This window comes from Mobula birostris, chromosome 10 (assembly GCF_030028105.1).
Source record: "Mobula birostris isolate sMobBir1 chromosome 10, sMobBir1.hap1, whole genome shotgun sequence".
Lineage (NCBI taxonomy): Eukaryota > Metazoa > Chordata > Chondrichthyes > Myliobatiformes > Myliobatidae > Mobula > Mobula birostris.
In genome coordinates this window covers 22,407,506-22,432,002 of record NC_092379.1, presented here as the reverse complement: position 1 = coordinate 22,432,002, position 24,497 = coordinate 22,407,506, and the positions used below count along the sequence as shown (strand labels likewise).

Sequence of the window (24,497 nt, the reverse complement as noted above, 5' to 3'; positions counted from 1 at the left end):
CCATATGACCATATGGCAAGTGGTTGCCATTGCCTTCTTCTAGACAGTGTCTTTACAAAGTGGGTGACCCCAGCCATTATCATTACTCTTCAGAGATTGTCTGCCTGGCTTCAGTGGACGCATAACCAGGACGTGGCGTGCACCAGCTGCTCATACGAGTACCACCATCCACCGCCTGCTCCCATGGCTTCACGTGACCCTGACCGGGAGGGGCTGAGCAGGTGCTACACCTTGCCCAAGGGTGACCTGCAGGCTAGAGAAGAGGAGCGCTTTACACCTCCTTTGGTTCAGAAACATCTCAACCTCTCCACCTATACTAAATGGTACAAAATCAATAAATAGTGCCGAAGACTGATAACAAGGTAGTGTTCATAAGTTCAAGAACCATTTAGAAGTCTATTGATAGGGAAAGAGCTGTTCCTAAATTGTTGAGTGAGGGTCTTCAAACTCCTGTACCTTCTCCCCGATGGTAGTAACGAGAAAAGGGCATGTCCCAGATGAGGGTCCTTAATGATGGGTGCCATCTTCATGAAGCACCATCTCTTGATGGTGGGGAGGGTTGTGCCTGGGATGGGGCTGACTGAGTCTACAGTCCTCTGCAGCCTCTTGACCACATGCATTGGAGTCTCCATTCCAGTCTGCGATGTAACCAGTCAGAATTCTCTCCACGGTACATCTGCAGACATTTGCTAGAATCCTTGGAGACTCTAAATTGGAGAAAGGCCAATTTTGATGGTATCAGAAGGGATCTGGCAAGTGTGAAATGGGACAGGATGTTTTCCTGCAAAGGCATGCTCAGTAAGTGAGAGGCCTCCAAAAGTGAAATTTTGAGAGTTAAGAGTTTTTATGTTTCTGGCAACAAATTCCACAGAATTGCCACTAAAGAAATTTCCTCACCTCTGTTCTAAAAGGATATCCCTCTATTCTGAGGCTGTGTCCTCTGATCTTAGACTCTCCCACCATAGGAAACATCCTCTCCACGTTCACTCTATCGAGGCATTTCAAGATTCAATAGGTTTCAATGAGGTTACCCCTCATTCTTTTGAATTCCATTGAATATAGGCCCAGAGCCATCAAACACCCTTCATATGACAAGCCGGTCAATCCTGGAATCATTTTTGTGAACTTCCTTTGGACCCTCCCCAGAGTCAGCACGTCCTTTTTTTTTGTAATTTATTTTTTATTGAATTTCATCATATCCTTGGGCATGGCAAACAGAGTCCGTCAAATATTTGGGCATCATTATGCCAAAAGATTTGGCAAAATTATCGGAATGCAATTATCAGCCTATATATTAAAAAAAATTAAGGAAGATATAACAAGATGGAACCTAGTTCCTTTTCTTGGTCTTAGTTCAAGGATTGAATCTATTAAAATGAATATGCTGCCCAGACTACTATATCTCTTTCAGACCCTACCAAAAGAGCACATCCTTTCTAAGATAAGGGGCCCAAAACTGCTCACAACACTCCAAGTGAGGTCTCAATAGTGCTTTATAAAGCCTCAACACTGGATCCTTGTTGTACTGTTGTATAAGACAGGCTTTAAGAATAAGCCAAAAGATTATAGGCCGGTGACCCTGACACCAGTAGTGGATATTCTAAGGGACCAGATATACAAGTATTTGGAGAGACAGGAACGTATGAGAGCAACACACGACGAAGGGTCTCGGCCTGAAACGTCGACTGCACCTCTTCCTAGAGATGCTGCCTGGCCTGCTGCATTCACCAGCAACTTTGATGTGTGTTGTTTGAATTTCCAGCACCTGCAGAATTCCTGTTGTTTGCGTTTTTAAAAGGAACTTATTAGAGGTGGTCAATATAGCTTCGTTCACATCTAACCAATAGTATCTAGTTTTTCAAGGAGATTACAGGGAAAGTTAATGAGGGAAATGCAATGGCTGTGGTCTACATGGTTTTTAACAAGGCCTTTGACAAGGTCCCGCGTAGGAGGTTGGTCAAGAAGGTTCAGTTACTTGGCATTCAGGATGAGGTCGTATATGGTATTCACATTCGGCTTTGTGGGAGAAGCCAGAGAGTGGCAGCAAATGGTTCTGGAGGCCTGTCTAGAATGTGTTACAGGGACTGGTGCTGGGTCTGTTATTGTTTGTCATCCATATCAACGATCTGGATTATAATGTGGTAAACCTAATCAGCAAATTTGCTGATGACACAAAGATTGGGAAGGTAGTGGACAGCAAGGAAGGCAATCAAATCTTGAACTGGGATCTGGACCAGCTGGAAAAATGGGCTGAAAGAATGGCAGATGGAGTTTAATGCAGACAAGTGTGAGGTGTTGCACTGTGGGAGGACAAACCAGGGTCGGACCGACACAGTGACGGGAAGGACACTGAGGAGCGCAGTGGAACGGGGGATCTGGGAATACAGATCCATTATTCCTTGAAAGTGGTGTCACAGGTAGATAGGATAAAGAGAGCTTTTGGCACATTGGCCTTCACAAATCAAAGTATTGAGTACAGGAGTTGGGATGTTAAGAATCATAGAATCATAGAAATCTACAGCACATTAGAGCCCACAATATTGTGCTGACCATGTAACCTATTCTGGGAAATGCCTAGTTATCCTACCACATAGACTTCTATTTTTCTCAGCCTAATGTACCTATCTAAGAGTCTCTTAAACCCCATTGTATCCACCTCCGGCAGTGTATTCCACCCGCCACTCTCTGTGAGAAAAACTTACCCCTGACATCCCCTCTGTACCTACTTCCAAGCACCTTAAAACTATACCCCCTCGTGCTAGCCATTTCAGCCCTGGGAAAAAGCCTCTGACTATCCACACCATCAATGCCCCTCATCATCTCATACACCTCTATCAGGTCACCTTTCATCCTCCGTCGCTCCAAGAAGAAAAGGCCATCCTATTCTTATAAGGCATGCTCTCCAATCCAGACAACACCCTTGTAAATCTCCTCTGCATTCTCTCTATAGCATCTACATCCTTCCTGTAGTAAAGCGACCAGAACTGAACACAGTACTCCAAGTGGGGTCTAACTAAGGTCTTATATAGCTTTAACAACACCTCATGGCTCTTGAACTCAATCCCATGGTTGATGAATGCCATCACACCATACATCTTCTTAACAACACTGTCAACCTGCGCAGCAACTTTGAGTGTCCTATGGACATGGACTCCAAGATCTTGCTGATCCTCCACACTGCCAAGACTCTTACCATTAATATTATATTCTGCCTTCAAATTTGACCTTCCGAAATGAACCACTACACACTTATCTGTTTTGAGCTCCATCTGCCACTTCTCAGCCCAGTACTACATCCTATCGATGTTCCACTCTAACCTCTGACAACTCTCCAGACTATCCGCAACACTCCCAACTTTAGTAGCATCAGCAAACTTACTAACCCACCCTTTCTCTTCCTCATCCAGGTCATTTATTAAAATTTATTCAAAAAAACCATGTTATGTTGAAGTTGATTAAAACATTGGTGAGGCCTAATTTGGAGTGTTGTGCACAGTTCTGGTCACATACCTTCAGGAAAGTTACCAATAAGATTCCCCATCCCCATTTCCCTCTCTCACCTTATCTCCTTACCTGCCTAACACCTCCCTCTGGAGCTCCTCCCCCTTTTCTTTCTTCCATGGACTTCTGTCCCCTCCTATCAGATTTGCCCTTCTCCAGCCCTATATCTCTTTCACCTATCAACTTCCCAGCTCTTTATTTCACCAATCCGCACCCCACCACCAGGTTTCACCTATTACCTTGTGGTACATCCTCCCCTCCCCCCACTGTCTTACTCTGACTCCTCATCTTTCTTCCAGTCCTGCTGAAGGGTCTTAGCCCGAAACGTCGACTCTACCCCTTTCCATAGATACTGCCTGGCCTGCTGAGTTCCTCCAGCATTTTGTGTGTGTTGCTTTGGATTTCCAGCATCTGCTTGCTCCCTGCAACAGAGTGAGGGTACATTCCAGAACTATGTTATTTTCCTTCTACAATCACTCTGCTGTCTCCTACCCTGATCTGCAGTTCCCTACATGATTCTCCGTGTATTTTCTGGAAGGGGAAACATTTTAGACGCCTCTGAGGTATTCCAACAGTTAAAAACTGCCTCCAGCATTTCCTTCTCCCATGCTCTAACCATTTTCCTCAGAACCCATGCCTCTGTATGTATAGAGTCACTGGGATCAAGCATTTCCAACATCTTTCTAAATTCACCGGTGCGATGAGAATCTAAAGTTCTCACCACCTATCTGTGTGTTCTGGTTCTAAATATTTCAATGTAATGTCAATCCATACATCTCTTGGAACATCATCCATAGACGGGACACAAATGCAGTTGGGTGTACTCCTTTCCTTCAGTCACATTTGCGTGACTCGTCTGTTGAGTACCCGCTTTTATTACCAATAACGGTCAATATTGCATTCTTTAACTTCTCATTTGTTCCCCCAGTGTATTGCTGTAGTTCGGGTGTATGCACGTTATAATCAGTCTCCTTTCCTCAGCATCATCAAGACTGTGTATTGCTCTCTGCTAACTAATTGGCTGGAACATGGAATCATCCAGGTTGAGTGAACTTGGCCTTTTTTCCTTGGAGTGATGGAGGATGAGAGGTGATCTGATAGAGGTGTTCAAGATGATGAGAGGCACTGATCGTGTGGATAGTCAGGGGCTTTTTCCCAGGGCTGAAATGGCTAGCACGAGAGGGCATAGTTTTAAAGTGCTTAAAAGCAGGTACAGAGGAGATGTCAGGGGTAAGTTTTTTACGCAGAGAGTGGTGAGTGTATGGAATGGGCTGCCGGCGATGGTGGTGGAGGCGGAAACGATAGGGTCTTTTAACAGACTTCTGGATCAGTACATGGAGCTTAGGAAAATGGAGGGCTATGGGTAAGCCTAGGTAACTTCTAAGGTAAGAACATGTTTGGCACAGCTTTGTGGGCCGAAGGGCCTGTACCATGCTGTAGGTTTTCTAAGTTTCTATGTTTCTATCCCAGGACGTATATGCCCCAATTTCCCCAGCAATGTTCCTCGGCTGCTGTACTCCCAATGCAGAAATGAGGACCCTGAACCATATCTGGGCCACAACAGGGAAGATTGCCAAGGACAGACACTGCTGCCTTAAACGCCGTAAGTAAGTAAGCTGTACCCCGAACGGGATAGCGTATGACATGTTCTGGTTTTGATTTCCTGTCCTGGCTCCACCCTCCCGCCCCCAATAGTAACTGGAGGGTGCCAATCATGCCGGCAGTAGCACCAGCTCCTTTTGGTTGCCTGTCGGCAGGGGATCCTCAGGCAGAGGCTTCTTGTCATAACCATATCTGGTCAGCTTATCTGCTGCATCATTCCAATCCATATATCTATCTTCATTCTCCTCCCCTCTTTCAGATCCAAGAGCACATATTCCTCTCTGTGAACAAGTTGGTCCAGCAGCTTTAGTGTCAGCTTTCAACTCTTTGTATGATCTCCAGTGTTGTGGTTCTTTTCACGTACTGAGGGTGAGCAGCTTTAAGTCCCTCTGCATACACATCACCAAGGATCTCGCATGGTTTGTACATGGCTGTGTTGTGAAAAAAGCACAACAGCATCTCTTTCACCTCAGCCGGTTGGAGAAGTTTGGTATGGGCCCCCAAATCCTAAGAACTTTCTACAGGGGCACAGCTGAGAGCACCCTGACTGGCTGCATCACTGCCTGGTATGGGAACTGTACTTCCCTCAATCACAAGTCTCTGCAGGGAGTGGTGCGGACAGCCCAGCGCATCTGCAGTTGTGAACTTATCACTATTCAGGACATCTACAAAGACAGGTGTGTAAAAAGGGCCCAAAGGATCACTGGGGAGTCATCCCAACCACAACCTATTCCAGCTGCTACCATCCGGGAAATGGTACCGCAGTATAAAAGCCAGGACCAACAGGCTCCTGGACAGCTTCTTCCACCAAGTCATCAGACTGATTAACTCACAATGATACAATTGTATTTCTATGCTATATTGACTATCCTGTTGTACATATTATTTATTACAAACTACTATAAATTGTGTGTGGTGTGTGGTTAGGGCATTGTGCTCACGATCTGAAGGTCGTGGGTTCGAGTCTCGGCCAAGGCAGCGTGTTGTGTCTTTGAGCAAGGCGCTTAACCACACACTGCTCCAGTCCACCCAGCTGAAAATGGGTACCGGCAAATGCTGGGGATGAACCTCGCAATAGACTGGCGTTCTATCGGGGGTGGGGGTGGGGGAGTCTCGTACTCTCAGTCGCTTCACGCCACAGAAACTGGCATAAGCACTGGCCTGATGGGCCACAAGGCTCGGGTCAGACTTTGACTTTGACTATAAATTGTACATTGCACACTTAGATGGAGACATAACAAAGTTTTTACTTCTCATGTATATGAAAGACATAAGTAATAAAGTCAATTCAATCAATTCCCAGTTTTCTCTGAGCATTGTTTAGTTCACTTCAGCTCTGTCAGAACTCTCCATTAACTCCTAGACCTTTCGATGTTTTCAACTGACCTTGTATTTTCTCACAATTCTCTTTTTCCTTGTTCAGGTAACAACACTGGGGCCGGATTAACCTAGTAGCAAAAGTAGCATATACTACGGGCCCCGCCCATACTAAATGCTTGCAAGCTGCAGTCTGGTGAAATTGGCATCCGATCTCACCGTATTCTCACGACCGTTAGAGTGAGTTTCGGGTAGACGATTCATTTACACTTAAATAAATGACTTCAGCCATCGGTCTCCTGTTCTTTGGCAAAGTACTGTGGATTGAATTGATAACAATGCATCTCCTAAAATCTGTGACACACACAAAATGCTGGTAGAACACAGCAGGCCAGGCAGCATCTCTAGGAAGAGGTACAGTCGACGTTTCGGGCCGAGACCCTTCGTCAGGACTAACTGAAAGAAGAAGTAGTAAGAGATTTGAAAAAAGGAGGGGGAGGTGGAGATCCGGAATGATAGGAGAAGACAGGAGGGGGAGGAATGGAGCTAAGATCTGGGAAGTAGATTGGCTAAAGGGAAACAAAGCTGGAGACACAGAAGAAAGAAAGGGGGAGGGGAGCACCAGAGGAAGATGGAGAGCAGGCAAGGAGTGATTGTGAGAGGGAAAGAGAGAGAAGGGGGGGGTGGAATAATAAATAACACAGCCTAAAAGCTGAGAAACCCAGTTTCATTTGTAACAACGCATCTCTGGAAATGCAGGAAATGCATTGTTATGAACTTCATCCACAGTACTTTGTCAAAGAACAGGAGACTGATGGCTGAAGTCGTTTATTTAAGTGTAAATGGATCGTCTACCCAAAACTCACTCTAGCAGTCGTGAGAATACGGTGAGATCAGATGCCGATTTCACCAGACTGCAGCTTGCAAGCATTTAGTGCGGGCGGGGCCCTCGAAAATGCAGGGCCAGTAGCACATGCTACTTTTGCCACTAGGTTAATCCGGCCCTGCCGGTACTGTGAGTCCTGAGGGTCCTGGACCTTCTTCCCGATGGCAGCAGTGAGACGGGAGCATATCCTGGATAGGGGAGGTCCGTGATAAGGATGCTGCTTCCCTACGACAGCTCTCCATGTAGAAGTGCTCAACGGTGAGGAGGACTTCACTCTTCATGATTTGGGCTGTATCCACTACTTTTTGTAGGATTTTTTGTCCAAGGGCATTGGTGTTTCCATACCAGGCTGTGATGCAACCAGTCAGTACACTCTCCACCACACATCTGCAGAAATTTGTCGAAGTTTTGGGTGCCATGCCGAATCTTTGCAAACTTCTCAGGAAGTAGAGGCACTGCTGTGCTTTCTTCGTAATAGCACTTACATACTGGGCCCAGGACAGGATAACACCGAGGAATTTAAAGGTGCTGATTTCCCCCAAAGAAGACTGGCTCATGGACATCTGATTTCCTCCTCCTGAAGTCAATGATCATCTCCTTGGTCTTGCTGACATTGAGTGAGAGGTTGTTGTGGCACCACTCAGCCAGATTCTCAATCTCCCTTCCATATGCTAATTTGTCACCATCTTTGATTTGGGCAACGACAGTGGTGTTGTCAGCAAACTTAAATATGGCATTGGAGCTGTGCTTAGCCTCACAGTCATAAGTATAAAGTGAGTAGAGCAGGGGGCTAAGCGCACAGCCTTGTGGTGCACTGGTGCTGATAGAGATCATGGAGGAGGTGTCCATAAGACCATAAGACCATAACACATAGGAGCAGAATTAGGCCATTTGGCTCTTTGATTCTGCTCCATCATTCAATCATGGCTGATCCTTTCCTCCCCTCCTCAGCCCCACTCCTCGTCCTTCTCCCTGTAACCTTTGATGCCATGTCCAATCAAGAACATATCAAGCTTTTCCTTAATTACACCCAGTGACCTGGCCTCTGCAGCTGCCTGTGGTAACAAATTCTATAAATTCACCATCCTCTGGCTAAAGAAATTTCGCCTCATCTCTGCTTTAAAAGGACGCTCCTCTATCCCGAGGCTGTGCCCTCTTGTCCTAGATTCTCCCACCATGGTAAACATCCTTTCCACATCTACTCTGTCTAGGCCTTTCAACATTGGAAAGGTTTCAACAAGATCCCCCCCACTATCCTTCTAAATTCCAGTAAGTACGGACCCAGAGCTATCAAACCTTCCTTGTATGAAAACCCTTTCATTCCCAGAATCATCCTTGTGAATCTCCTCTGAATCCTCTCCAATGCCAGCACGTCTCTTCTAAGATGAGAAGCCCAAAACTGTTCACTATACTCAAGGTGAAGCTTCACCAGAGCCTTGTAAAGCCTCAGCATCACATCCCTACCTTTGTATTCCAGACCTCTTGAAATGAATGTTAACACTGCATTTGCCTTCGTAATCACCAACTCAACCTGCAAGTTAACCTTTAGCGTGTTCTGCGCAAGGATTTACGTCCCTTTGTGTCTCAGTTTTTTTGAATTTTTTCCCTTTTTAGAAAATAGTCTGCACATTTACTTCTACTACCAAAGTGCATGACCATGCAATTTCCAGCATTGTATTTCATGTGCCACTTTCTTGCCCATTCTCCTAATCTGTCTAAGTCCTTCTTGGGCTACCTGTTTCCTCAAAACTAACTGCCCCTTCACAAATCTTTGTACCATCTGCAAAGTTGGCAACAAAGCCATCTATTTCATCATCTGAATCATTGATATACAGCATAAAAAGAAGTGGTGCCAATGCAGCCCCTGTGGAACACCACTCGTCACCAGCCGCCAACCAGAAACGGATCCTTTATTCCCACTCACTGTCTCCTACCAACCAGCTCTAACCAAGCCAGCAACTTTCCTGTAATACTATGGGCTCCTAACTTGGTAAGCAGCCTCGTGTGTGGCACTTTGTCAAAGGCCTTCTGAAAGTCCAAATATACAACATCCGCTGCATCCCTTTTATCTATCCTACTTGCAATCTGCTCAAAGAATTTGAACAGGTTTGTCAGGCAAGATTTTCCCTTGAGAAAACCATCATGACTTTGTCCCACCTTGTCCTGTGTCACCAGGTACTCCATAACCTCATCCCCAACAATTGACTCCAACATCTTCCCAACCACTGATGTCAAGCTAACTGGTCTATAATTTCCTTTCTGCTGCCTTCCTTCTTTCCTATAGAGAGGAGCAACATTTGCAATTTTCCAGTCCTCTGGAGATAATTACCAATCTCTCCACAGTCTCTAATGCTACCTCTTTCAGAACCGTAGAGTGCAGTTCATCTAGTCTGGGTGACTTATGTACCCCTAGGTCTTTCAGCTTTTTGAGCACCTTCTCCCTCGTAATAGTAAATCCACTCACTTCCCTTCCCTCACACCGTTCAGCATCTGGCACACTGCCAGCATCTTCCACAGTGAAGACTGATACAAAATACTCATTTAGTTCATCTGCCATCTCCTTGTTTCACATTATTATTTTTCCGGCCTCATTTTCTAACGGTCGTATATCCACTCTCATTTTTCTTTTACTTTTGACATACTTGAAAAAACTTTTACTATCCACTTTGATATTGTTTGCTAGCTTGCTTTCTTCATCTTTCCCCTTTTAATGATTCCTTCAGTTTCTCTCTGTAAGTTTTTTCAAGTGTTCCAATCCTTTATTTTCCTGCTAATTTTTGCTTTGCTGTATGCCCTCTCTATTGCTCTTACATTAGCTTTGACTTCCCTTATCAGCCACAGTTGTACTATTGTTGCATCTTCCTTATTTTCCCAGAAACTCCTATCATTGCTGATCTGTTGTCATCCCTGCCAGCATCTCCTTCCAATTTACTTTGGCCAATACCTTTCTCATACCACTGTCATTTCCTTTACTCCACCAAAATACTACTATGTCAGACTTTACTTTCTCCCTATAAAATTTCAAGTTGAACTCAATCATGCTGTGATCACTGTCTCCTAAGGGTTCTTTTACCTTAAGCCCTGTAATCACCTCTGGGTCATTATATAATAAAAGTCATTATAGTCCTGTACAGCCGATCCCCTAGTAGGCTCAATGACAAACTGCTCTTAAAAGCCATCTTGTAGGCATTCAACAAACTCATTCTCTTGAGATCTACCAATCTGATTTTACCAATTGACCTGCATGTTGAAATCTCTCATGATTATCATAACACTGCCCTTTTAACATGTCTTTTCTATTTCCTGTTGTAATCTGTGGTCCACCTCCCATCTACTGTTTGCAACTGACATCTGGGTCTGAACTAAACCCACAAGGATTCAACATCCTCCAATCCTATGTCATATCTTTCTACTGATTTGTTGTCATTTTTTACCAGCAGAGCCACACCACCCCCTCTGCCTACCTTCTCGTGCCTTTGATACAATGTGTAACCTTGGACATTCAGCTCCCAACTACAACTAACCTTCAGCCACGATTCAGTGATGGCCACAACGTCATACCTGACAATCTGTAAAAGTACAACAAGATCATCCACCCTATTTCTTACACTCCGTGCATTGAGATATATCACTTTGAGTATTGTATTTGGTACCCATTTTGATTCTGCATCCTGAATACACTGATACTAACCCTGCTGGCTGCAATTTTGTCCTATCGTCTGCCCACCCTTCCTGATAGTCTAACTTCATGCTAACTTTGCTTTTTTACCATCCGTCCTATCCTGAGCTTGGCAGGTCATTGCCAATCTGAACTGCCCGAGATCTACAAGTGAGGAAATAGAGAACCCGGTTGCACAAGGAAATACTGAGGCCAAGGTCTTGAAGCTTATTCTCTGTCGGTGTGCATTACCCCAAAATCTGTTTATCTGTTCAGTTCTTTCTTTGATTCTGTCCACGTGTCTTCTCCTGGTGTACTTTCCTGCAATGGCATATTTACTCATGATGTTCTCTCCTGTTTACAGCATCTTAGAACAAGTACCATGGCTGGCAACAAGCAGAGTGCTGTATGAACTCAGTATGTCAATCAGCATCCATGGAAGCAAAACATGTAAGTCAGAATTTTGGGTCAAAACCCTGCATCACGACTGAGAGGGAAGAGGAAAGGTTGCTAGTACATCTCAAATTCCATCTGGATAGCTAATAGTGTGAGCACTGAATTGTCCAGTTTCAGGTAACTTACACCCCTGAGTGTTCTCCACCCATGCTCACTACCTGTTCACCAGTTTCTTTTTCCCTTTGTTCACCTTCTCCCCCCCACCTGATTCCGTTTGCCCATCATCCCCGCCCCATCTGCATCCATCCAGCACATTCCAACCTTCGCCCCACCACCATTATCCCCTTGTACTGCAGGACACTGACAATCTTTGCTCTTCACTCGGTCTCGATGAAAAGTCTTGACCGAATCACATCCCGAGCCTCCGCAGATGCTGATTGACCTGCTGACATCTTCCAGGGTTCCATCTCTTTTTCCATGTTCTAGCATCTGCAGAACCTCTTGTCTTCGTACAGGGTCTAAAACTGTGACAAATCCATAGATGTGTGGAGGAGAGTACGTAGGCAGGCTACATCACAGTCTAGTATGGAAACACTCATGCCCTGGAACGTAAAATTCCTTAAAATAGTGGATAAGGCCCAGTCCATCACTGGTAAAGTCCTCCCCACAACTGAGCACACCTACATGAAACATTATCACAGGAAATCAGCCTCCAACTTTAGGGACTTCCACCAACCAGGACAAGCTCTTCTCTCACTGCTGCCATCAGGAAGAAGGTACAGGAGCCTCTGGACTCACACCACCAGGTTCAAGAGCACTTATTGTCTCTCAACCACCAGGCTCTTGAACCAAAGGGGATAACTTCACTCAACCTCACTTGCCCCATCATTGAAATGTTCCCACACTCGATGGACTCCCTTTCAAGGACTCTTCATCTTACATTCTCAATATTTATCACTTACTTATTTTTTACTATTATTATTATTATTCCTTTATTTTAGTATTTGCACAATTTGTTGTCTTTTGCACACTCGTTGGTGCAGTCTTTCATTGATTCTATCATGGTTATTATTCTGTATGCTCACAAGAAAATGAATCTCAGGGTTGTATATGGAGACATATATGTACTTTGATAATAAATTTACTTTGAACTTTGGTCAACATCCAGCTCTGTGTTACCTCAGGCAACCCACATCAAAGTTGCTGGTGAACGCAGCAGGACAGGCAGCATCTCTAGGAAGAGGTACAGTCGACGTTTTGGGCCGAGACCCTTCGACAGGACTAACTAAAGGAAGAGCTAGTAAGAGATTTGAAAGTGGGAGGGGGAGGGGGAGATCCGAAATGATAGGAGAAGACAGGAGGGGGAGAGATGGAGCCAAGAGCTGGACAGGTGATTGGCAAAAGGGATATGAGAGGATTGTGAGACAGGAGGCCCAGGGAGAAGGAAAGGGGGGAGGGGGGGAAAACCGAGAGGATGGGCAAGGGGTATAGACAGAAGGACAGAGGGAGAAAAAGGAGAGAGAAAGAAAGAATGCATGTATATAAATAAATAACGGATGGGGTACGAGGGGGAGGTGGAGCATTAGCGGAAGCTTGAGAAGTCAATATTCATGCCATCAGGTTGGAGGCTACCCAGATGGAATATAAGGTGTTGTTCCTCCAACCTGAGTGTGGCTTCATCTTTACCGTAGAGGAGGCTGTAGGTAGACATATCAGAATGGGAATGGGATGTGGAATTAAAATGTGTGGCCACTGGGAGATCCTGCTTTCTCTGGTGGACAGAGCGTAGGTTTTTCAGCAAAACGATCTCCCAGTCTGCGTCGGGTCTCGCTAATATATAGAAGGCCACATCGGGAGCACCGGACACAGTATATCACCCCAGCCAACTCACAGGTAAAGTGTTGCCTCACCTGAAAGAACTGTCTGGGGCCCTGAATGGTGGTAAGGGAGGAAGTGTAAGGGCATGTGTAGCACTTGTTCCACTTACAAGGATAAGTGCCAGGAGGGAGATCAGTGGGGAGGGATGGGGGGGACGAATGGACAAGGGAGTCGTGTAGGGAGTGATCCCTGCGGAAAGCGGGGGGGGGCGGGGAGGTGGGAAAGATGTGCTTAGTGGTGGGATCCCGTTAGAGGTGGTGGAAGTTACGGAGAATAATATGTTGGACCTGGAGGCTGGTGGGGTGGTAGGTGAGGACCAGGGGATCCCTATTCCTAATTGTGTGGCGGGAGGATGGAGTGAGAGCAGATGTGTGTGAAATGAGGGAGATGTGTTTGAGAGCAGAGTTGATGGTGGAGGAAGGGAAGCCCCTTTCTTTAAAAAAGGAGGACATCTCCCTCGTCCTGGAATGAAAAGCCTCATCCTGAGAGCAGATGTGGCGGAAACGGAGGAATTGCAAGAAGGGGATGGCATTTTTGCAAGAGACAGGGTGAGAAGAGGAATAGTCCAGATAGCAGTGAGAGTCAGTAGGCTTATAGTGGACATCAGTAGATAAGCTGTCTCCAGAGATAGAGACAGAAAGATCTAGAAAGGGAGGGAGGTGTTGGAAATGGACCAGGTAAATTTAAAGGCAGGGTGAAAGTTGGAGGCAAAGTTAATGAAGTCAACGAGCTCAGCATGCGTGCAGGAAGCAGCAATGCAGTTGTTGATGTAGCGAAGGAAAAGTAGGGGACAGATACCAGAATAGGTTTGGAATATAGATTGTTCCCTGGGGCTCCTGTCCCATGATCCTCTCATATCCCTTTTGCCAATCAACTGTCCAGCATTTGGCTCCATCCCTCTTCTTCCTGTCTTCTCCTATCATTTTGGATCTCCCCCTCCCTCTCCCACTTTCAAATCTCTTACTAACTCTTGCTTGAGTTAGTCCTGACGAAGGGTCTCAGCCCAAAACGTCGACTGTACCTCTTCCTAGAGATGCTGCCTGGCCTGCTGCGTTCACCAGCAACTTTGATGTGTGTTGCTTGAATTTCCAGCGTCTGCAGAATTCCTCGTGTTTGTGGCTGTGTTACCTCAGTATGATCTCGTCTACCGCCACTGGTTTTGGATGCTGCTTTTCTGACAGGGTGCACAAAATGATCTTAGGATAACAATTGGAAATACTAAACTCATCAGTTTCAACTCCTTCTGAAACCTTTGATCCCACCTCTCTGCACAGCCTTTATTGAAGCCTGTTTACAATCTCAGCCTCCAGTTTGCCTCTTTGTTGAGCTTCCTGGTTCAAGCTTCTCAAGTGTCCAGTGTGGGCTGACTTCAGACCTATTCTTTGTTGTAGTGCTGAAGAGCAGAGACATTGTCTTTTAGCTGAGACATTGAGGCAGGAAGAAATGTTCTTTTCCCCACCTCCCGAAGGGGTGAGGAGGATGGAGAGTAGGGTAATACCTTTATATAAGGGATTGAGAGTCAGTTTGAGCTTATTGTCACATGCACACGTACAGATGCAATAAAAAAATTGTGGGCAGTATCTCAGGCACTTATTATGAAATTTTACACCTATATCTGGCTCTGGGATGTGTAACAGGGTTCTCAGAAACTCTTCCAATGAGCCTCTGCGTTTTCCTGAATATCTTTCTTGGGGTGCAGCACCCCAGTATTCCCACTGTGGGAAATCCCTCATGAGCATGAGCAGTATGTGTGGGGCTATACTCATATATTATGGGCTGGAATTCTCTCCGATATTTATCCCGGGATGCATTACCCACTTGTACTTGGAGGCAGGGGAAGTCACTGCAGTGATGAGGGAACTAAGGTGGGCTGAATGGCTGACCTACAACTCCAGTTATTTATCGTTCTTTAAATTTTGTTATTTTTTCCACTTAGTTTCAAGCCAAAATGTACACTCCAGTAGAAAACTGAAACTAAGATATGGACAATGATGTCAACAACATCTGATTTACAAGATGTGATACAGAAGCTCCCAAGAACCAGAATGCCCACCTCCATGTCACTTCATTACTCCCTGCATTCTTCATACTCCTCCCCTCCCAGATCACCACTCTCCCCATGCCCATCTTCCCCTTCATTGCCAGTATTCCCTACACCTGCCTTCCTCAGCCCCTCCTGTATCCTCCACCTTCAGTGACTAATATCCAAACATTTTCCCATTGTGATGACCACATCTATCCCTCTGTCTCTCCTACCTGTCTCTGCTCCCCCATTCCCCACCCCTCCAGCATCCCCGGTGCATTTTGAGGTTTATTTCCTGAAATGAGCAGTTGCAGTGCAGTAGCCTCGGATTGCCGAGTGAGTGAGATGGAGACTCCATTTCCAAACATCGCAGCCACACGGGGATCTCTTGACTGAATGTGGGGCGTGTGTCTGCTGGTCACTGCTGAACCTGAAATATAGACAGGAGAGTATGATATTGTGTGTGACAAGGTGCAGCACAGACCTGTGAGGACAGGTGAACTAAATAACAGACGGTCTGTCTTCATTCTAGGAGAAGGAACCCAATGGATAAGAGCTCTCCCCTTGTTTTCCGAGGGTGCATCTAAAGTACTAGAGAATGCAATGTAGTGAGAAATAGAAAGTAAAAGTTTGGACTTCATGGAATGTCTCTGTTAGTCAATTAGTTACCTTGACAACGGTGACGAAGGTGCTGTAGAGGAAACTGATGATGAACAGAAAGGCAAAGACAACTTCGTTAAGAACAGTGACATCTCCATCCAAGTGTTCTTCCTTCCCATCCTCTCCTGTGAAGTCTGTGCAGGTTTCTGAAACAATTGAGAAAGTGAGACAGTTAGTTTCTTGTTGATGTTACCTGAAGATCAACAACAGCCCAATCATGTGAAGGCAACAGGAGGACAGGAATACAGGAGGCCTGGGGCACTTCCAGCATACATGAGATTACAGACTATTTATGAAAAAAGGCATTGACCTGACTTTTCCCCAGACTCATTAATCCCCTGGGATTATCCAAACCATTCAAGCTCATGTTTAAATTGATCTTCAGACCTGGCACTGATCACAGCCTGTGGAACTCACTTCCAAACTTCCATGAACTTCTTCCAAGTGGAATGTCTGTATCTAATTTTTATCCATGCAGCCTGCCCTAAACAACTAACAAAAATTCTCCGAATCTACTCTGTCGGTCCCCCTTAGCAACCTCGATCCTCTTGCTGCCCTACCCTGTTTGATTATCGTCTCTACCTCTCCACAGCTGGGTTAACCTTCTCTGTAAACCGAGCCCTCGGTCTTTCTGAGCATTTCCTTCACCCTACAAAATGCTGGAGGAACTCAGCAGGCTGGGCAGCACCTATGGAAGATAGTAAACTGTCGACCCCTTCTTCAGGACTGATGAAGGGTCTCAGCCTGAAACATAGACTGTTTACTCTTTTCCATAGATGCTGCCTGGCCGGCTGAGTTCCTCCAGCATTCTGTGTGCATTACTTTGATTTCCAGCTTCTGCAGAGTTTCTCTTGTTTGAGATTTACTCTGCCCTTCTATTCACCATTTAGAAACACCTTCTTTGTTCCTTTTTCAGTTCTACATCATTGAGCTGATTATATTTGGCCGCAGATTTCCCCATTGATTAAATCTATTGTTATTTCTGCAGTTAAAGGTTTCTACTGCTCATAGCTCCTCTTCCCTTGTGTGAGTGTCAAACTTGGGAACATTGCTTTCCACCTGACATTTAAACCATTAATACATTATTTAGATTATGAAGACACATAGTCCTCTTTTATTGTCATTTAGTAATGCATGCATTAAGAAATGATACAGTATTTCCTCTGGTGTGATATCACAGAACACAGGACAGACCAAGACTGAAAAAACTGACAAAACCACATAATTATAACAAATAGTTACAACAATGCAACAATACCATAACTTGATGAAGAAGTCCACGAGCAGAGTAAAAGTACAAAGTCTCTCAAATGTCCTACATCTCACGCAGACGGGAGAAGGAAGAAAAACTCTCCCTGCCATGCTGACCACAGTCCGACTCTGAGTCATCCGAAAACTTCGAGTTCTGATCAGCTCTCCGACACCGAGTACTGAGCGCCATCTCTGTGCGAACGATTCACCCTCAACCTCGGTCGCCAACAGCAGGCAAAGCCGGGGATTTTGAGGCCTACCCTCCGAAAGATCCCCGACCGCGCAGTAACGACAGCAGCGAACGAGCGTTTCAGAAGTTTTTCCAGATGTCCCTCTGTGCTTTCACGTCCATTCTCCACCAAATCAGAATTGTCCACGGCCCCTATTTAACAGATACGATATCATTTTTCACTGGAGGGCAGCACGCGCGCAGGCGCGCTGCTCTCTCTCCTCTCTTATGAATGGCTTCAGCACTGAACACTTTGCTGCAGGTCGCAGCTCTTCGCTGCCTGCACTTTACTCTTTCTTTCTGTAAATCTCCACTTTCTATCATTTCATAAATTGATGAAAATACCTTTCCCTGTCTATTAGATTTGAATATTTTAAACAGCTGATGAACATGTTGATCAGGAAAGTTCATATATAGAGTTAGGGTGCGTAAGACTTTGGAACAGTACTGTATATTGGTTAAAATAACAGGGTGGTTGGGGAACAGAAGTGAGTATTAACTCAATAGTATTGTGTTATTTGGTAGCTGGAAAGACATAATATTTAGTATATTTATTTTTTTAAATAGAGGAGAAATTGCTGAAGAGGATCAGTACATCAGAGAATATTTGCAGAGTGAGAAATGGCTGACATATGAGTTGACATCGCAAGTGTCCTCTGGCATTGCTTTAGCATCAGTTCTCTTCCTGGCTGAGTACTGTGCACCTCTCTGGCTTGTCGGAGCTTGACAACTGACGAATGCCCAGTTGCACTCCTCCATGTTCCAAAGGAGCTCAGACATTTTCATCCACACACGTAAAAGCTGGCTAAGATCCTCCTCCAGATATTCGGTGTGCAATGACATAGTGAGGTGCAGCTTGCATGAAAGGTAGCCCACTAGTCCCTTTCCGCAGAGATCTGAGCAACCTGCCAGATCAGGTCTTGATCTCCAGAAAATCTTTGCAGAGCACGGTAGAAGTAGCTAAGAGGAAAGCGTGGAGTAAATCACTGATCTGGCAATAGTATCTCCTCCCTGACCCAACAACAAAGGTATGTGTGTTTGACCCATCAAACAGATGCAACACTCTAAACTGGATCAGAGTTGGTGTGACAGCAGCAGTCACTTCAACACTGATGGTGCATTTGATCTCCTGCAGAATGTTTCAGAAAACAACCATGTTCAGATAATGAATCGTGTAACAGATTCGGTGCTCTGAGTAGAGTAATGGTGACATTCCCTTTTCACAAGCGTAATAACCGTTTAAATAATTATAGCCTGCAGTTATTACTGTGTGTCCAATCCAAAAGGAAATGTAACTGTATTGGACAGCTTGGCACCAGATAGTTATACATCACCCCGTTGCTAATGGGCTTGTACCGAGCTATATCCACACATCCTGATGGACTTCTTCTACAATGTTGACAAACGATTGTACTCAATCTTACATTCTTAATCTGCCCCAGGACAACTAATTATCTGAAGATCCCTTTATCCCCATTCGTCCTGAGCTCCCCCCCAGTCTTCCCCCACCCTCTCTTTCACTTTCATCCATCTGGCAGGTGACCCTGAACTCTTCTAAATCACTGAGAAGCTGCTCACACGAGGTGGTCATTATCTTGTTCTTCTAGTTCTGCTGACAGATAGACTTGCTTCATGTATCCGAGACACTGGTGTGCAAACACTGATCCTGCAGTCATTATTTCACCATTCCCTCACTGATGAGGCTGGCATTCCTTGCTCATGCTCCAGCAGGCCCATCACAGAGCAGTGAAGAGTTTGTCGTGGGACTGATGGATACAGGTAAACAGGGTAGGAAGGCCAGTGTCCTTCACCAAAGAACATCAGTGAAACAGTTAGGTTTATATGATTTTTGCAGCTTCACAGTGACTTACACTGACAGCTATTTAGTTCCCCTTTTACTTCTGAAATAAAAGAGTGTACTATGTCATCTGGTTGTGTTATGTTCACCTAGATATTCTCCAGAGACTTGAGAACAGAGCAAAGGGCAACATGTACTAATACTGAGGGAGTACTGCATCGTCAGACATGCCATCTATCTGACATGGTACACAGACGTCCAGCGAGCTTTCAATAGTGAGCAGACAATTCCTAACTGAAGAAAAGCAGAGTTCAGCTCCTCCAAGCACTGACTTTTCAGGTGTTTTGGAAGAAAGCAATGAAAGATTATTTTCTCACCAAAGAAAACATTTCCTGAGTCCCCCTTGTTTCGGTGCCCATGAGGACCTTTAGATTTATCTTTGACACTGGGCCTGCCTAAACAACATGGCCCCTCTTCTCTGTTTGGATTGAAGCTGAGATTCCTCCAGATTTAAAATTCTGATGCTGACTTCTAGTTCTCCCGTGATAATGCCCCCTCCATCTCTGTAATTTTCACTAACAAAAGAATTCAGAAAATGCTGCAATCTCCAGCTCTGGTTCCTCAAGAAAAAGGAATCCTTTCACTGGTGACCATGCCTCCTCTGTAATTTTGGTCACTAACACTGGACTTACTGTCCGTTACACCGCTGGCGTTTAGGGCAGCAATGAAGGTCCTCCATCTCTGGGGGTGTTCAGGGCTTCCTTCATCATGTCAGTAGCTTTCTCTCGGTTTTCACTACTGTCAGTCATGTAAGTCCCGGGTGGAGACTCTGGAATACCGTCACACTCAGATGTAGAAGGACTCTTCATTGCTGTTTCTGCAACAATTTTATTTTATTGGTTAGGGATGAACCCCTCCAAACCTGGAGGACCAGTGGACCAGTCTTAGTCTGGCCTCTACCCTTTGACCTGTTTAGCATGGGCGACCCTAGAGCATAAAGCCCTGACTCCAGCCAACATAGCTCTCTGGGTCACTGAAGTAAGCAAAAGCCTCCAAACCCAACAACAAGGTTGTGGTCCTCTTGGGAGGATCAACACTAGAACTTACTCATTAAATCTCAGCAGTAAATCCCATCTGTCCTCTTTCAAGCTGCTCATTGAAAGCACCAGATGTGGTAAGGTCATGTATTTCTCCAGCTACTGGTCTGAAGACATGTTCAAATGCTGAGAAAGCACAGTGGTGCAGCTAAAAGAGATACTGCCTCACATGTGGTTGGGGTGTGTGTGTGTGTGTGTGTGGAGTTCGCACGTTCCCCCTGTGATTGCAACCAGACTAAAAAGCACGCAGAAGTACAGGCTGGCAGATTAGTTGGCTGTAGTTAATTGTTGCCAGCATGTAGATGAGTTGTAGAACCTGGAGGGGAGCGGGAAATTGAAGAGAGCAGGCAACCATCCTCGGAAAAATGGGTGGAAGTCCTCGCTACGTGACTGTGAAGTCAGATGAGAATTCAAATTCAGTGAAAGCAACTCTGCAATAATTTCAGAGTCAATAACACCGAGAATGAGGCGACTACATTGTTCAAAGCATCTCTTTCACTCATCTCCTAGAGAGAAGGATACCTGCCTTGAACTTCCCAGTTGGGCCTATACGTGACTCCCAAACCACTTGTAACCGTTCTCAGAAATGGCCCAGCAAGCTGTGACCTTAAGGAAACTGCACGATCGGCATAGAATGTTGGTCAGCTGCTGTGATTGAATGAAGTTTCTTTGAACACATTTGTGGGCACCTGTCCTCAGGCTTGGCATCAGCTTTGTCTGTAATGTTTCATTGAAGCACTTGGTGTGTTTTAGTATCTAAAGGAAGTTATTTGAATGGACTTTATTGACCGATAGGCAAGGAAGGATTATTTGCAATGGCAGTGCGACATACATGAAAAAGCGCTTTGTGATCTTTATCTGAAGAGGATGGATGGCACATATCCATGCTTACATCTGGAAGATCTAATCACTCAGAAAGCTACAGTGAAAGAAAATTAAATAAAAGAACTGCAGATACTGGAAATTGGAAATAAAGTAGCAGATGTCTCCTTTTTCTCAAGGTTGGGGATTACTTATGAAGAGTGGTATTTTTTCCGAGTTATTCCTGGATCATTGGATAAGCGGCAGATGGCTTGGTCAATCAGACTCTGCACCATCATTGTCTTCTGAAGCACCATCGTCTCCACAGGTACTCCACACTGACTGACCTTGCTGTCCAACACCTGACTGGACAGCATGTCTGTCACTGTGTTACAACACGGGATATCAGGAGTGAACTGCTTTGGCTGCAGTTTGAGCTGATGTTCAGTGTAGAGGGGTTATCCAGCCAGGCCTTTTCTTCAATAAACCTATTCTCTTGCTTTCAACAGAACTCTGAATAACTTTGTGGCCAATTAAAAAAAAACATGTGATATAGAAATGGAGTTTTTCAACATTCTGTAGTCATAGATGAATGAAGTTTGGTCAGAATTTGGACAGTAATTTGCGAAGTTAGGTTCAATCTGCAGTGCCCTGGTACTGAAGACTACCATGTTCAGCCTGTCCTGCGGTAGTGACAGTGTCTGAATGTCCAGCGTTCCTGGTGAGAAACCTTACAGGGCTGGAACAAATACCCTAGTTGTTGGAGAATGTTGATAACTATTCCAGAAGCAGTGCTTAATTGTGTTAACATTTGTGTTGAATTTGACCAAAGACCTCCCAAGTTTGAGGATACTGAATTCCTGATGTTGACTGAACCCACCTGCCTCAGGTCTAATCTTAAGAACAGGTTCCTAACATCTTTAATAGCTCTTGCCCACCTCCGCATCTGCATTCTCTACCTCAAGCCCCACGCATCCTGGACGGCAGCAAGAGCCTCCAGTTGCTGACACCAGGTGACAGACCAGAAAAGGGATCTGGTCAAGCAGTGGGTCAGAGATTTGAGTTACACAGAACCAACATTGCTCACGAAGAAATGGTCAAGGAGTGTGGGGGACCCTTACGTGGTAGAATCAAAGATTCAAAGTACATTTATTATCAAAGCATATAAGCAGTAAACAGCCCTGAGATTTGTCTTCCCCACAGACAGCCATGAAACAAAGAAAAACCATGGAACCTGTTCAAAGAAAAAAAATCATCAAACTCCTTTCGCTGAAAGAAATTGCACAAATCGCCCAAAAAATGAGCAGAAAAGCACAGAATATAAAACACAAAATCGAAAGAGTCCAGGCTTATTCAGCACAGCTCAGTATTTGTTAGCTGCAGGCCGCCCCAGTTCAAAATCGCCCAAAACAGCAACCAGAAGGAGTGACCTGAAACCAGAAAGGCATTATAATGTCATCTAGAGTCCAATCCACAAACCGTGTCAATTAAACCTTGCACAAAACCCAGAACTCCAGCACCATGAGGGAGAGGGAGACCATTTGAACATTGGTCCTTCCTCTGTGAGCAGCAAGCAAGAGGGAGAGGGAGACCCTCACACTCACACACCTCCCTCCAGCAGCTGCGAGTGAGAGGCTGGTAGAACTCCTGCTCGCCTTCTGCACTCGCCTCGATTACTTCAATCTTTCCTGGTGCTTTAATTAGGGAGATCAGTGAGTCGGTTATGGCTCACGGCCCATCTCCAGGCCTCTTGGCTTTGAGGCCGCACATTTCACTTGAAGCCTCTCGGAACTCCCTCAGAGACAGCAAAGCACCAGATTGCAGATCACCAAAAGGTAGCTCACAGGTTCCGACAGAACCAGAACTACATTTGAAAGAAAAAGACGATGTAAGTGAAGTTATAGAAGTAATTTTGTGAACTGTCTGTAGGATATCGCCCTTGGTTACATTGCTTGCTGGTGCCATCTATTTCTGAAAAGTTGTTCCTCCTTTTGGAAGCCAGTGGATGCTGTGGGCAGAATTTGAATTTGCTGAACAGGCTGTAATAAACTAGATTCCCAATTACACTTAATACCAATCATGACACTTTAATCTTGCCAGTCTTCCTAACATTTACCCTGATATACAGCACTTTCCACGACGGCCAGTTAAAATTCATTGAGTACTGGGACACTGAAGTGTATCCCATATAAATGAACTGAAGGTTGGCCTGGAAAATGGAGATTTGATTGTTTAGGCAGAGATATTTTCACCCTCATTCCTGGAAGTATGAGCTCCGTATGTCTCCTGTGATTTATCCTGTGCTTGATGGATCCACAGGGGACAAGATCACACCTAAAGATCTACAAGTCATGAGAATATAAGAACACTATAGGGCCATAAGATGCAGTACTGTGCAAAAGTCTTAGGCACATAGCTAAGGTGCCTAGTACTTTGAACAGTACGATATATTATGTCTTTCCAGTTACCAAATAACATTTAATACTACTGAGCTGATACAAAGCTAAGTCTTATTTCTATTTCCCAGCCACCTTTCTATTTTAACCACTATACAGTACTTTGCAAAAGTATTAGACATCCTAGCTCTATATATGTGACTAAAACTTTTGCATCGTATTGCACAGGAGCAGAATTAGGTCATTTGGCCCATCAATCATGGCTCTGCCATGCAATTATGCCTGATATATTATCCCTCTCAACTCCATTCTCCTGCCTTTGCCCTGTAACCTTTGCTGCCCTTACTAATCAAGAACCTATTAACCTCCTTTTTAAATATACCCAAATGACTTGCCCTCCACAGCTATCTGTGGCAAAGAGTTCCACAAATACACCACACTCTGGTGAAAGAAATTTCTCCTCGTCTCTGGGTGTCCTATTCTGGGGCTGTGCCCTCTGATCCTTAGCTCCCCCATGATAGGAAACACAAGAAAACAGGAGCTGGTGGGGGCGTCAAAGATCTCAAGTGGTTGAAGTAGCCTATTCATTTCATCAATTGCCACCTTTGCACTTTAAACCCCCCCTGCCACACCTCTTGCAAAGGGACACATCAAAGTTGCTGGTGAATGCAGCAGGCCAGGCAGCATCTCTAGGAAGAGGTACAGTCGACGTTTCAGGCCGAGACGTTCACCAGCAACTTTGATGTGCGTTGCTTGAATTTCCAGCATCTGTAGAATTCCTGTTGTCTTGCAAAGGGACCTGCTTTTCTGTTGTTGCAAACTCAGAGAAAAGGCTTTGTATCCCATGATTTTGGACAAGATTCAGCTCCTTGAATATTTGTGGTTGCAATAAGAGTTTTTTTTCAGGACGGTGGCCATCATCATGTCCTATTGGGTAGAGTCCCTACCTGTTGTCCACCTTCTGTCTCCCTGCCAATTTCTGAACCAGATCAATAATTTGTTTT

The 24,497-nt window shown here is 45.0% G+C and overlaps 1 long non-coding RNA gene across 2 annotated transcripts in view; it reads left to right on the top strand.

The window, feature by feature from the left end:
- LOC140203917 (uncharacterized) overlaps positions 1-24,497 on the top strand; it is a 156,420-nt gene that overhangs the window by 51,203 nt on the left and 80,720 nt on the right. Inside the window, exons 2-3 of one of the 2 annotated variants that reach the window (XR_011887421.1) lie at positions 4,972-5,108; positions 6,527-6,569. This is a non-coding gene — a long non-coding RNA (uncharacterized lncRNA). Of the gene's footprint in view, positions 1-4,971; positions 5,109-6,526; positions 6,570-24,497 lie in introns of those variants that run through there. The other variant, XR_011887420.1, reaches the window with a different exon arrangement.